The 14,860-nt window shown below is 37.2% G+C and overlaps 1 long non-coding RNA gene across 1 annotated transcript in view; it reads left to right on the top strand.

Annotated features, from left to right (window-relative positions):
- The first annotated feature begins 1,101 nt into the window (after window positions 1-1,101).
- LOC120226676 overlaps window positions 1,102-14,860 on the top strand; it is a 56,754-nt gene continuing 42,995 nt past the window's right edge. Inside the window, exon 1 of the long non-coding RNA XR_005527082.1 lies at window positions 1,102-1,428. This is a non-coding gene — a long non-coding RNA (uncharacterized LOC120226676). The remainder of the gene's footprint in view (window positions 1,429-14,860) is intronic.

Here is a 14,860-nt window from a genome sequence, read left to right as displayed (position 1 = left end):
TGTTCTTATCTGGAATTTCAGATATGAAACAGATGTTTGGGAGATTTCATCTATTTCAGATACTCTATCTTTTTGTTCAAAAATAAAAATAAAATCTGTGAAGACAATGATGATGCCAAGGTGCAGCCTGGGTCTTTCGTCCTCACTCTCCCTTCCATCCAGCCCACTAATCCATCAGTCACCCACAAATTCAGCTTCAGGATAAACTCCCTGACCAGTCTCCTACCTCGTAGAGCTCTCTCTAAAGCCTCTCCCAAGTAAAAACTCTAGATCTGCTCCTAATTAGGACTTGCTGCACAGAAGAAATCAGTGTGCAATTAGGATCAAAATAAGTCCACATGAAGTTTAAAAGACACCATTTCTTTAAAATGCAAATACCCTTTGGGAAAGGTACATTTCAAGTCTTACTACTCCCTTGAAGTTTTTAAAATCTTTTCATTTAGAGCAAGATCTTGAGAAGGAAACACATGGGGGAGAAGAACATGGGTGCTGAGGGAATAGATTAACTACAGAGAGGAGAGAAAAGCTTCACGAGGTTAGTGTGAGGGTGACAGGTACTTTCAGAGCTTGTCAGAGGAAAGACTGTATTTGGGCTAACAGCCTTTGTGTGCTCCTTGGATTCTTTTTTTTTTTTTTTTTTTTTTTTTAACATTTATTTATTTTTGAGACAGAGAGAGACAGAGCACAAGCTGGGGAGGGTCAGAGAGAGAGGGAGACACAGAATCTGAAACAGGCTCCAGGCTCTGAGCTGTCATCACAGAGCCTGAGGCGGGGCTGGAACCCACGGACCACAAGATCATGACCTGAGCCGAAGTCGGATGCTTAACCGACTGAGCCACCCAGACACCCTGCTCCTTGGATTCTGTTTTTATCTCCTACCTCATATCAGATGCATCAGCAAATCCTGTCAGTTCTCTCTTCAAATATAACCGGAATCCAACCACTTTTTCACACCAACACTGCTCCCACCCTGAACCAAACCACTATCCTCCAGATTATTGCGAAAGGTATTCTAAAACAAGCTCTGGCTTTTGTCCTCATACAATCTGTTCTCCCAGTAGCCAGAAGGACTGTTTCAAAACCTAAACCAGATCAGATACTCCTCCTCTCAAAATCCCTTCTCTAGTGGCTTGCCATTTCTTTTTTTTTCTTTTTTAATTTTGTTTATTTATTTTGAGAGGGAGACAGTGTGAGTAGGAGAGGGGAAGAGAAAGAGGGAGACAGAATTATAAGCAAGGTCTGCAACATCAGCATGGAGTCAGATGCAAGGCTTGAACTCATGAAACTGAGAGATCTTGAGCTGAGACCAAGAACCAGATGCTTAACTGACTGAGCCACCATGCACCCCAGTTTCCCATTTCAAGGGAAGTCACCTACAGAAGATTCCCCACCTTGGCTGACATTGAACACAATCTGGTGAGCTTTAAGGTAATATTCATGTTGGGGTCTGATTCCCCCAAAATGTTGATTTTATTGATTTTGTGATTGGGGTATTGATACTTGCTAAAAAGTCCTCAAGTAATGCTAATGGGCATCCAGGGCTGTGAACCCCTGCAATCTGCTCTCACTTTCCCTTCTCCTTTCACCTCATTTATCTTCCAATCCCTGAATATATCTGGACACACAGGTCTTCTGGCTGTTTTTCAAACAGACCAAGCACACTCCCACCTCAGAGCCTTTGTGCTGGCCGATACTTCCTCCGGTGAGCCTCCTTTAGGTTTTAGTATGTCAAGCATCCTGCACAAGGATCTCTAGAAAATTATGACTCGAAGGACCTTGATTAGCCTCTTGTAATTTTTTCTTCTAAATAAAACTCTTCAAGCTAGACCAGATTGTATTTCCCTCATATATAAGATCTGTCATTTGATAATTTAGCCTTCACCCTGGTGAGCTGCTGAGGTTGAAATATACATGGTTGTGTTGCCAAACTGCTGGAAGGAATTGCAGCTGGTGCTGGTGTTTGTGGGGTATTTTGCACACAGGCCCAGAACACATTTTTATGTAGCAAAAATCCCCATGGTCACATGTATAGAACCTGTGTACATATACATAGGAAACGTACGTACACAAAAAGTTGGACCAGTTAACTCTAATATCTCTTCCAGAACAGATATTAGATGATTCTCTTGTTAAAAATTAATGTGAACACAGAATTATAAATATTAATTATTTGAAAACAGAATCAAGGACAGCTTGAAGGGGTTTAGCCCCTCTGTTCCCCATAGTCCATTAGCCACCTTCAAATGATGCTAAATAACCACACAGGTTAAGTAAAAGCAATGGTCTTGCTGGACATTGAAAGTTCACAGCACCCTGGCCTTACCTTTCAGAACACATTGCTGCCTCTGGAGTGTCCCCTATGTAGAAGTCCCAATCTGTACCTTCTGGGTAAGCTTTTGGGACACACTTTGTTGAGTAAATTCATTGTATTTAGGGTTGTGTGATCGATTCATGTGGTTGAAAGAAACCTTGTCTTTTTTATTTTTTATTTTATTTTAAAAATTATGTTAAATTTATTTATTTTGATAGAGAGAAAGAGAGTATGTATGTGCAAGTGGGGAAGGGGCAGAGAGAGAATCCTAAGCAGGCTTCCTGCTGTCAGTGCAGAGCCCAGTATGGGGCTCAAACTCACAAATTGTGAAATCATGACTTGAGCCAAAATCAAGTAAGACACTTAACCTACTGATCCACTCAGATGCCCCAAATATTGTCTTTTTAAAATGCCCTTTAGAAAATGTACACTTTAGGCTTGGTTATGTGTATTTTAGCATATGATGTTTATAAGAAGGCTAGGTATTTAATGGGAGCTCATGAATATTTGAAGAATGAGTCAGTTGATAGGTTAATTGATTGTTTTCTGTGTGACTCATGTTCCCATTCTTAGAGAGACTTGGTCTGGGGTTATCTTAAGTTACTTGCAAGAAGGCATGAGAAGAGGAGCTGACCCTAGTAGTGGGATTTGAAGAGATTGCCACATGACCATAGATAGGAAAGAGCATTTGCTGATGATGTGGAGAATTCATCTGTGTCAAGGGCAGCTGAGAAAGCTCCAGCTTTGTGTATGTGGGTGAGTTTGTGTGTGGGTGTTCTCAGAATACACACACACACACACACACACACACACACACTCACTCACTTTCAAACAGTTGACAAACCTGGGGAGGACCAATACTAACTCACAAGAGTATCAGTCAAGTGACGTGTTTTTTGAACCAACTGTCTTCCAGCGGTTCCAATTTATCCTGGGGGTGGAGAAGTAGAAGCACAAAATGGAAAAAGAGAGAAACCATTTGCCCTTCTCCAACTGTGTTTTCTTCTTCCAGCCTTTTGCCCTGAGAAAGGTGATGGTTTGGCTTTATTTTGTTTGGACTTTTGATTTACAACATAATTAAATGCTTTATTGTTTTTATTGTTGTTGTTGTTTGGCAATTTAAGGTGACTCTAGAACTTTTTATTACTTATGAATGCCCAGAAAAAAATAGTGAAGACTGTTCAATTTTCATCTGGAGGCAATGCAAACATAGCTCAAAAGAATACATGAAGAGACTGTTAGAGATAAAAATGAAGTTGTTTATAGTTCTATTCCATGAGTCATTCTTGTTACATGTTGTCTACTTCACAACTCAGCTCTGATTAGTATGATATTGATGTTCATGTTAGCCTGAACGTATTTCTGTAACAAGTCAAGCACACTTTTAGTTGATGCTGAAATTTCTCACAAACTTTATTTTTAAATGGAATTATCAGACTAGGTTAATTTCTTTAGTAAAAGGAGAGCCTGTCAAGGAAGTCTTTCCTGTCAAAGAATTGGAGTAAATCAAATTTGTATTACTGGAAGAGTTCTACTGGTACCAGGTCAAAGCTTGCTTTGAAACCTCTGAGTCACACAAAGAATACCTCATGCCAATTGGGTCTGTGGAAATTACCAGTTAAGGTACTAAGAAACTTTTTTTTTTTAATTCTGTTTTTCTGGTGTATGTCTCCTGGAGACAGATGGATTCTTTATTTTCTTTTAATTCCTACTTTTAGTTGTACAACATAGCGATTTAACAATTCTATACATTACTCTCTGTTCATCATGACAAATATACTCCTAATCCCCTTCACCTATTTCACCCATCACCCCACCCATCTCCCCTCTGATAACTATCAGTGTGTTCTTTTTAGTTAAGAGTCTGTTTTTTGGTTTCTCTCTTTTTCTCTGTGTTCATTTGTTTTCTTTCTTAAGTTTACATATGAGTGAAATCATATGGTATTTGTCTTTCTCTAATTTACTTACTATTATGCCCTCTAGATCCATCTATGTTGTTGCTAATGTCAAGATTTTATTCTTTTTTATGGCTAATATTCCATTGTGTATATATACCACATCTTTATCCACTCATCCTTCAATGGACATTTGGGTTGCTTCCATAATTTGGCTATTGTAAATAATGCTGCAATAAACATAGGGGCACATATATCCTTTCAAATTAGTGTTTTAATATTCTTTTTTAATTTTTTAAAAAATGTTTATTTTTGAGAGACAGAGAGAGCATGAGTGGAGGGGGTGTTGGAGTGGGGAAGGGCAGAGAGAGAGGGAGACACAGAATCTAAAGCCGGCTCTGAGTTCTGGGCTGTCAGCACAGAGCCCAATGCAGGGCTCAGACTTGTGAACTGTGAGATCATGACCTCAGCCGAAGTCAGATGCTTAACTGACTGAGCCACCCAGGCACCCCAGTGTTTTCATATTCTTTAGGTAAGTACTCAGTAGTGTTATTACTGGATCATAGGGTAGTTCTATTTCTAATTTTGTAAGGAACTTCCATACTGTTTTCCACAATGGTTGCTCTAGTTTGCATTCCCACCAACAATGCACAAGGGTTCCTTTTTCTTCACATCCTCATCAACACTTATTTCTTGATTTTAGCCATTCTGGCAGGTGTGGGGTAACATCTCCTCTGGTTTTGATTTGCATTTCCCTGATGGGTGATGTTGAACATCATTTCATGTGTCTATTAGCCATGTGTATGTCTCCTTTGGAAAAATGTCTCTTCATGTCTTCTGCCCATTTTTAAAGACTTATTTATTTATTTTTGAGAGAGAGAGAGAAAGAGAGAGAGAGAGAGAGAGAGAGAGAGAGAATCCCAAGAAGCCTCTGCACTGTCAACACAGAGCCCAATGCAGGGCTTGAACTCACAAACCATGAGATCATGACCTGAGCTGAAACCAAGAGTTGGACACTTAACTGAGTCACCCAGGTTCCCCTCTTCTGCCCACTTTTTAATTGGATTATTATTTGTGTGTGTGTGTGTGTGTGTGTGTGTGTGTGTGTGTGTGTGTTCAATTCTCTAAGGCCTTTATATATTTAAGATACTAACCCTTTAACGCCATTTCCAAATATCTTCTCCAATTCTGTAGTTTGTCTTTTAGTTTTGTTGATTGTTTCCTTTACTGTGCAGAAGTTTTTGTTTTGATTTAGTCCCAATAGTTTATTTTTGCAGTATTTCCCATGCCTCAGAAGACATATCTAGAAACATGTTGCTATGGCTGCTGTGAGAGAAATTACTCCCTGTGGTCTCTTCTAGGGTTTTTATGGCTTCAGGTCTCACATTTAGGTCTTTAATCCAGTTTGAGTTTATTTTTGTTTATGGTGTAAGAACGTGGTCCAGTTTCATCCTTTTATGTGTAGCTATCCACTTTTCCCAACATCATTTGTTGAAGAGACTTTCTTGTCCCCATTGCATATTCTTGCCTCCTTTGTGGAAGATTAACTGATCCATATCTAATTGTGGGTTTACTTCTGGGCTCTTTGTCCTGTTTATTGATCTTTGTGTCTGTTTTGTGCCAGTACCACACTGTTTTGATTACTGCAGGTTTGTAGTATATTTTGATATCTGAAATTGTCATCCCTCCAGTTTTCATTCTTTTCAAGATTGCTTTGACTATTAAGTGTCTTTTGTGGTTCCATACAAATTTAATATTATTGTAATTCCGTTAAAAATTGCTATTGGTATTTTGATAGGAATTGTATTAAATCTTACTTTGAGTAGTGTAGACATTTTAACAATATTTGTTCTTCTAATCCATGAACATGGAATATCTTTCCATTTGTGTCATCTTCAATTTCTTTCACCAATTTCTTTATTGGTCTTTTACCTCCTTGGTTAAGTTTATTCCTAGGTTTTAAATTATTTTTGGTGCAGTCATAAACAGGATTTTCTTAATTTGAATAGAATGAATGAATGAATAGAAATGTCACAGTTTTCTATACATTGATTTTGTATCCTGTGACTTTACTGAAATTGATTTATCGGTTCTGGTATTTTTTTTTTTTTTGGTGGTCTTTAGGGTTTTCTATATATAATATCATGTCAAATTTGCATTCACATGCAAATAGTGAAAGTTTTACCTTACCAGTTTGGATGCCTTGTATTTCTCATCTGATTGCTATGGCTAGGACTCCTTGTACTATGTTGAATAAAAATGATGAGAGTAGATAACCTTGTCTTGTTCCCGATCTTTGGGGAAAAGATCTTCATTTTTTTTCATTCTTTTTCATTCTGTATGATATTCATTGTAAGGTTTTTTAATATGCCTTTATTATGTTGAGGTATGTTCCTTCTAAACCTAATTAGTTGAGAGTTTTAATCATGAATATATATTGTACTTTGCTAAATGCTTTTTTCTGCATCTGTTGAAACGATAAAATCATGTGGTTTTTATCCTTATTGATGTGATGTATCATGTTGATTGATTTGACAATATTGAACAATCTTTGCATAGTATTAATAAATCTCACTCGTTCATGGTGAATTATTTTTTTAATGTATAGTTGGATTCGGTTTTCTAATATTTTGTTGAAGATTTTTACACCTATATTCATCAGAAATACTGGCCTATAGTTTTCTTTTTTAGTTGTGTCTTTATCTGGCTTTGATATCAGGGTAATACTGGTCTCATAGGAGAATTTAGAAGTTTCCTTCCTCTTCTGTTTCTTCACATAGTTTGAGTAGGTACTAACTCTTCTTTAAATGTTTGGTACAATTCATCTGTGAGGCTATCTGGTCATTGACTTCTGTTTGTTGCGAGTTTTTTGATTACTAATTCAGTTTTATTGCTGGTAATTGGTCTGTTCAAATTTTCAATTTTCCTGCTTCAGTTTTAGGATGCTACATGTTTCTAGCAATTTATCCTTTTTTTTTCTAGGTTATCCAGTTTGTTGGCCTATAATTTTTCATAATATTCTTTTATGGTCCTTTGTATTTTTATGTTGTTGTTTGTTATTTCTCCTCTATCATTTCTGATTTTGTTTTAGTCCTCTATCTCTGTCTCTAGATGAAGATTTATCAATTTTGTTGATCTTTTCAAAGAACAAGCTTCTAGTTTTATTCATTTGTTATAATTTTTTTAGTTTTAATTTTGTTTATTTCTTCTCTAATCTTTATTATTTCCATTCTTCTGCTAAATTAGAGTTTTGTTTGTTCTGTTTCTAGCTCTTTTAGATGTAAGCTTAGGTTGCTTGTTTGATATATATATATATTTTTTTGCCTCTTGAAGCAGACCTGTATTGCTATAAACCTCCCCCTTAGAATTGTTTTTGCTGTATCCCAAAGATTTTGAACTATTGTGTTTACATTTTCATTTGTTTTCAAGTAATGGTTGACTCATTCATTGTTTAGTAGCAGGTTATTTAACCTCCATGTATTTGTAGTCTTTCTAGATTTTTTTTCTCGTAGTTGATTACTAGTTTTATAACATTGTGGTTGGAAAGGATGCATGGTATGACTTTGATCTTTTTCTTCTTATTTATTTATTTATATTATTTTTTAAATATAACTTATTGTCAAACTGGCTAACATACAGTGTATAAAGTGCGCTCTTTGTTTTTGGGGTAGATTCTCATGGTTCATCAGGTGCTCAGCCCAATATACAACATACAACATCCAGAGCTCATCCCCAGAAGTGCCCTCCCTAATGCCCATCGATCTTTTTCAATCTGTTCAGATTTGTTTTGTGATCTATTCTGGAGAATCTTCCATGGTTCCTCTATGTTTGTTATTAGTTGCTTTATGTATTTGGGTGTTTCATGTTGGGTACACAAATATTCACAATTGTTATATCTTTTTGTTGGATTGTCCTCCTTATAGAGTGACCTTTATCTCTTGTTATAGTCTTTGTTTTAAAATCTATTTTGTCTAATATAAGTTGCTACCCTAGCTTTTTCTTCACTTCCATTTGCTTGAAAAATGCTTTTCCATACCTTCACTTACAATCTGCATGTAGGTCTCTCGTAGGTTGCATATAGGTGGGTCTTGTTTTTTTATCCATTCTTTTACCTTATGTCTTTTGATTGGAACATTTAGTCCATTTACATTCAAAGTAATTATTGATTGGTATGTACTTATTGCCATTTTGTTACTTGTTTTATAGTTTAAAGTTCTTCTGTTTCTTTCTTCTCTTGCTCTCTTCTCTCACATTTTGCTGACTTCCTTCAGTGATGTGCCTGGATTTTTTTCTTATTTTTTTGCATGCCTATACCTGTTTTTTGTTTATGGTTTCCATTTGGTTTATGTGTGACATCTATGCATATAGCAGTCTATATTAAGTTGATGGTTGGCTAAGTTTGAACCCATTCTTTGCCCCTCTCCCCATGTTTTAGGTATATGGTGTCATACTTTGCATCCTTTTATATTGTGAATCCATTGTTTTATAGATATACTTAATTTTACAGCTTTTGTGCTTCCTACTTTTTTTTTTTTTTTACTCCTACCTATTAACTCAGAGCTCCCTTTAACATTTCTTGTAAGACTGGTTTTGTCATGATGAATTTTTTTAACTTTTGTTTATCTTGGAAACTCTTAATCTCTCCTATTTTGAATGATAGCCTTGCTGGAGAAAGTATTCTTGCTTGCAGGTTATTTTCTTTGAGCATTTTGAATATATCGTGCCAGTCCTTTCTGGCCTGCAAAGTTCTGCTGAAAAATCTGATAGCCTTATAATGTTTCCTTGTATCTAACTTCCCTCTTAGAATTGCTTTTCTCTTCATGCTTTAAAAATTCTCTTTTTTCACTACTTTTTGCCATTTTAATTACTGTGTATCTTGGTGTGAACCTTCCTGGGTTGATTATGTTGGGGACTCTCTATGCCTCCTGGATTTGGATTTCTGTTCCCTCCCCAGTTGCAGGAAGTTTTCAGCTATTTTTTCTTCCAATACACTTTCAACCCACTTTTCTCTCTCTTCTTCTAGGATCCTATAGTATGAGTGTTGTTACACTTGTTGGTATTATTGAGTTCCCTAAGTCCATTTTTCTTTATTGTTTTTTCTTTCTCCTGTTCAGCTTGGTTTCCATTACTCTGTCCTTCAGGTTGCTGATCTATTCTTATGTTTTCTCTAGTCTACTATTTAATCCATCTAGTGTATTTTTAATTTGTTATTGAATTCTTCATTTTTGGTTTGTTCTTTTTTGTTTTTATATTTTCCTTCTCTTTGTTGAGAGTCTCACTGAAGTCCTTCACTCTTCTTCAGTCCAATGATTATCTTTGACCATTACTTTAAATTTTCTGTCAGATATGTTACTTATCTCTGTTTCATTTAGGTCTCTCATTGTAATTTTGTCCTGTCCTTTCATTTGGGACATATTCTTCTGTCTCATTTTGTCTAACTCTCTATGGCTGGTTGTATGTATTAGGCAAGTCAGCTATGTTTTTTGCTCTTGAAAGTAGAGGTCTTAAGAAGAGGTCCTCTAATGCCCTGCAATGCAGTATCCCCTATTCACCAGAAACAGGCGTTTCAGCAGTATCTCCTACATATATTGCAAGTGTTCTACTATTGTGGCTGAGCCACTTTTGCCTTCAATTTAGTCAACTGCAACAGTTCTCTTTGCCTGTTGTGGGCAGAGTTTGGTCTCTTTGTTAGTGGGACTGTCTGGGGCCACCTTTGAGTTTGAGTTGAGTCATACTAGGTGTTTGCCAGAAATACCAAACTGCAGGGTGCTTTCTCTGTTTTGTCCCCTGAGAAGCTTTCATTGGTTAGCAGGGCCTACAGTCAAACCTGATGTCTGCCCCCAGCCCACTCCTTGGGTAGCAATTATAATGGTATGTGTGGTGATCTTCCCCTCTTCCCAGGCAAAAGTCATTTTGGAGTGGTGTGGCCCCACTGGACCTGCTTTCACACTGCAGGCTTGTAACATTGCTTTGGATGGACTCTGGCCCAGGGCATATCAGAGGAGGTATTTCTGTCTGAGAACATGGGTACAGGGCAGAGCACATGATGCCAGCAAAGTCAGAGCTTGTCTACTGCAGGAGGGGGGCATAGCCACTTGGGAAAACTCCTACCTATGATGGGATGGAGGGGGTGTTTCTGTAGAAGAAGGTGAGGATGGGGTTAGCCCTGTTAGCAAGCTAGGTAGAGAGTGTTCACACTGTCCATGTATCTATGGTGGTGGGCAGAGGAGAGAAATGACACCTTCAAAGTCTTTGGTTCCCAGACAAGTCTCCCAAAGATCTCTGTCCCTTCAGCACATGCTCTGAAATTAGTAAGTAAATTTCCTTCCTATGTACCCAAGGTGATTTTCAAATTGCTGCTTCTATGCTATATCTTAGTGGAGCTCTTTGTTGTGCTCTTTAAAGGTGTCGATTCCAACCTCTTAGTACCCTCCCCCCAGCTGATCCTGATGATTTTTAAGGTCCAAGTGTTAAGCCCCACTGATTGTTAGGCCCCTCTGGTTTTAAAGCCAAATGTTATGGGGATTCACCTTACTCGTGTGGGTTCCTTGTGCATGCCTGCATGTCTGGTGTGGGGTCTGGTCCTTCCCAGGTCCGTGGCATCCCTCCCTCTTGTGAACAGTCATGCAAGTCCATTTAGCTCCTACCATATCTCCACTCTTCCTACCCTTTTCAATGCCCCTTCTCTGTATTCAGCTGTGGAGAGTCTATTCTGTCAGTCCTTAGGTCATTTTCTGGGTTATTAACACTGATGTGGGTATTACCTCGTTGTATCCATGGGATAAGGTGAGGTTAGGATCCTACTGGATCATCTTCCCTAGAAGTCGCTAAGGAACTATTAATAATGGACTATATTTTTTTCTTGAGCTACATCAGGTACTAGACAAAATTGAGATTTTCCTAAGAAAAATGAGGATAAAAGTCTCCTGTAGTTAATTGTTCTCTTTAAATTTAGGGAACACATCTTTACATTTATTTATAACAGAGATACAATTTCTACCCTTAACAGATGGGCTGACATCAGGTCTGACAAAATGGCCTCTTGTTGTGGGGGTAGCTTCAGTTTTCCAAGTGTCTTGGTCTATTGAGACCTGCAGCCTGGTAAGCTGGGAGATAAGCGCTGTCTTGTGTTTCTTTTCTTTTCTTCAGACAGCAGCCAAGCATGGTGCTTCTCACACAATAGATGTCAAAGAATGCTATTGACCAACTGTCTGGGTGTTTCAGTCATTTGGAATGCATATCGCTGTCTATTCATATTTGAAACACAAACAGCATTAATACTGACTGTTCTGTGGCTTCTGAATTCCTTTCCCAGCTCTTTTCTCATTTCAACTAATTACTGTAATGGGCAGAGCACCCTTTCTATTTTGACAGTTAAGATGGAAGAAATTGAAAATTCAAAAAGACCATAAAGGACAGAGTCTCAAAAAAAGAATCCATTAAAGTCACTTAAAAGTTATCTCAAATCCTCAGTATCCGGTGTCCCTAACTTAAAATTCCCTATTTTGTTAAGGCTTAAATGAAGTGGCTCCTTTTCCCATCCTGAGGATAACAAAAACCATTTTGCTTTGGAAAAGATTCCTCTATCTTCGTGTTATAAGTGTACTCAAATTTTTATATATGTGCAAATAAGAATAGGTAATCTTTCCTTTTGTAATTTCTGGAAGTGAGTTTTCTCCTTTCATCTTCTGACACGATGAATAGAGAAGGGCAAATGAAAAACTGTTAAGTGGGGTTGTTTATCCATCAGTTATAAGATTAATAACACACTAAGCAATTCTCATAGTTATTATGAGCAGGAATAGCTTTAGGCACAATGGAGAAAGTTATCTTTGCTACCAACATATCTTCATTTTATCTCCTTTATTAATCTCCTTCCCAGACTTCTAGGACTTAGTGCCCAACCTTTCTGTTGTCCTTTACATGCCCAAGTCTTAATTCACACCCCAGCATACCCTTCAGTATTCCCTCCAGAAAAGCTTTGTGCCTGGTTTTTCTGGGCTCCTTTTCCTTTGTTCTCACTTGCTCCTGCATATTCCTTTTCCCAGGCTTTGCTTGATATCTGGCTAACAAATATGATCAGTTCTTTCATTTAAGGTAGCATTAATCAATTATGATTCAGTGTGTTACAGAAGAGTTGTATCATCGGCTTATTTATCTTAAATTAAGCACAAGCAAAGGGTTCGAAGATTGAAAAACATGAGAGAGAAAGAAAGGTAATGAGTTATAATGTGTTCCCCATTCTACCAGTCAGCTCCCATAGACTGGGAGGCTTAAACAACAGATACTTATATCTCACAGTCTTGGGGGCTGGAAGTCAGAGATCAGGGTGCAGCACAGTAGCGTTTTGGTGAGGCCTTTCTTCCCAGTTTGCCAATAGCCATCAACTCTCTGTCTCTTCACATGTTAGGAACAGAGAGAGAAATCTCTTTTATACCAAGCCACCAGTCCTATTGGATTACGACTCTACCCTTATGATCTCATTTAACTTTATTTCCTCCAAAAAGCCCTATCTCCCAAAACAGTCAGAATGAGGAGTTAGAGCTTCAGCATATGAATTTTGGGAAGGGAGGACAAAATTCATTCTATGGCATCCATTCTATTCCATCTATGGATGATCAGGATGAACAAAATGGCAGACCAATCTATATCTTACACATGTATGTATGTATGTGTATATGTATATATAAATTTATGTATTTCTCCTTGGTCAGTCTCAAGTTCTATTTCCATTGCATGAATGCCCATATGTTCAAATGGACTAAATTTGATTCAAAGACTTAAATATATGTTAATTTCATATAGTATGGCTAACCACTTCATTTGATGATCAGTTGAAGAAATAGTTTTCTGTTCCAATAATACTGGGGAAGGGAAAAAATGATGTTTAATTTGCTGAGAAATGCTATATATGCTTATTATACTTCATGGGTAATTTAAGTGACTTTCACTTACCTGAGTGTGATTTTTCCCTTAGGAATTGCTTTTAGATCTGTGTAGGACTTTATTATACATTTGGATTTTAAATGGCTTTTATAGCATAACCTGAAGTCATGAATAGTATGGAAATTGCACATACATGTTAGGATGTCTTTGGGTGGGGAGACCTAGGGGAACTTTGAAAACATGCATAGGTAGTGACCGTCCCTGACTATAGATAAAAAATGAGTTTTTTCACATGACTTTGTGGTATATAAAATGTTTTTATAACCCTCACATAAAAAGTTAATTTGAAGTAAAGTACAAACTCAAAGTGACTTGATTAATTCAGGATATTAACATTACCAAGAAGTGATCAATAAGTGCTATGCTGTGAGACAGTCATATTCAAATGAACTTCCCGGGAAAATTGGTCCTTGTTATTAAAGCTGAATTTAGAGAGCAATAATGCCCAGGTAGGTAACAGTTGCAGGAGAACAGTTTATTTAACATTTATTTATTCAGGAAGTATTGAATGTTGACTATATGTCATCACTGTTCTAGGTTCTAGAGAACACTTGAGATTAAGATAGGCAAACTTGTTCTAATGGTGCTTACGTGGAGTGGGGAGGGAAGTAAGCAATAAACCAATGCAATAAGCATAATACCAGCTGGTAGTAAATTGGGCTAATATGACATGGTGTCTGCATTGCTGCTTTAGATTTAGTGGTTAAGGAATACCAATCAGATTTAAGGCAAGCTCTGAATGACGAGGAGCCAGTCATGCAAAAAGAAGGGAGAGCACATTGCTATCAAAGGGCGTAACTTGGACAAAGGCCTATGGTATGAAGGCACTGATATATTTGAGGAGCAGGTACAAAGCAGCATGTCCATCTGCAGCAAAACAGAAAAAGGGGAGAGAACCTAAAGTACCAGTCTTCCTCAAGAAGATGTGCAGGAATTTGTAACAAATTAGAGACACCAGTAGAATGAGCTGTGTAAAAATAGTTGATGGAAATTGTTTAAACTGTATACTCTGAGCCAGTGCAAAGAGACAGAAAATTCTCTGAAATTATCATAAATGTCTTGATATGAGAAAATGATCATTTTGAGGGAGACAAACCTGGAGATTGAGAAAATGACCTGCTTTCCCCAGTGTGCTATACCAATATTACCATTTTTTATGTGCGTCACGGCAGTGGCAACAGAAGAACAAGGATTTTGCTAGCGTCTTAGTGATACTTAGCTCTAGCACTACCATCATACTAGTTATAATGTGGGAATGTTCTGTCTGTATGTACGTGTCTTGTGTGTGTGTGTGTGTGTGTGTGTGTGTATATATATATATATATATACTTACAAATGCATGTTATATATATGCATTATGTGTAAACATATGCATTTGTATATTATATATTATTATGTATTATAAATGTATATAGATGCATGTATAAATATATATACATATATATACATATATATATACATATATATTTATACATGCATCTATATATATCCATCAGAGTAGAACAGAGGCCATCAGAGTAGAGCAAAACATTGGTAAACCTAGGCTTTGAATTCAGGAAGATTGGGGATTCATCTTTGATTGTACCTCCTAAGGCTGTACGTCCTTGGGCAAATTACTTTATTGGTCTATAGTTGAGTTTTCTTTTCCAAACAGTGAAAATAAAATTACTTTACTTCCAAGGTTTTGGAAGGACTTTAAATGATGTAA

This window comes from Hyaena hyaena, unplaced genomic scaffold, assembly GCF_003009895.1.
Source record: "Hyaena hyaena isolate Hyena2069 unplaced genomic scaffold, ASM300989v1 scaffold_1795, whole genome shotgun sequence".
Lineage (NCBI taxonomy): Eukaryota > Metazoa > Chordata > Mammalia > Carnivora > Hyaenidae > Hyaena > Hyaena hyaena.
Note: the sequence above shows the minus strand (reverse complement) of the source record. Positions and strands in the feature narration are given on the sequence as shown.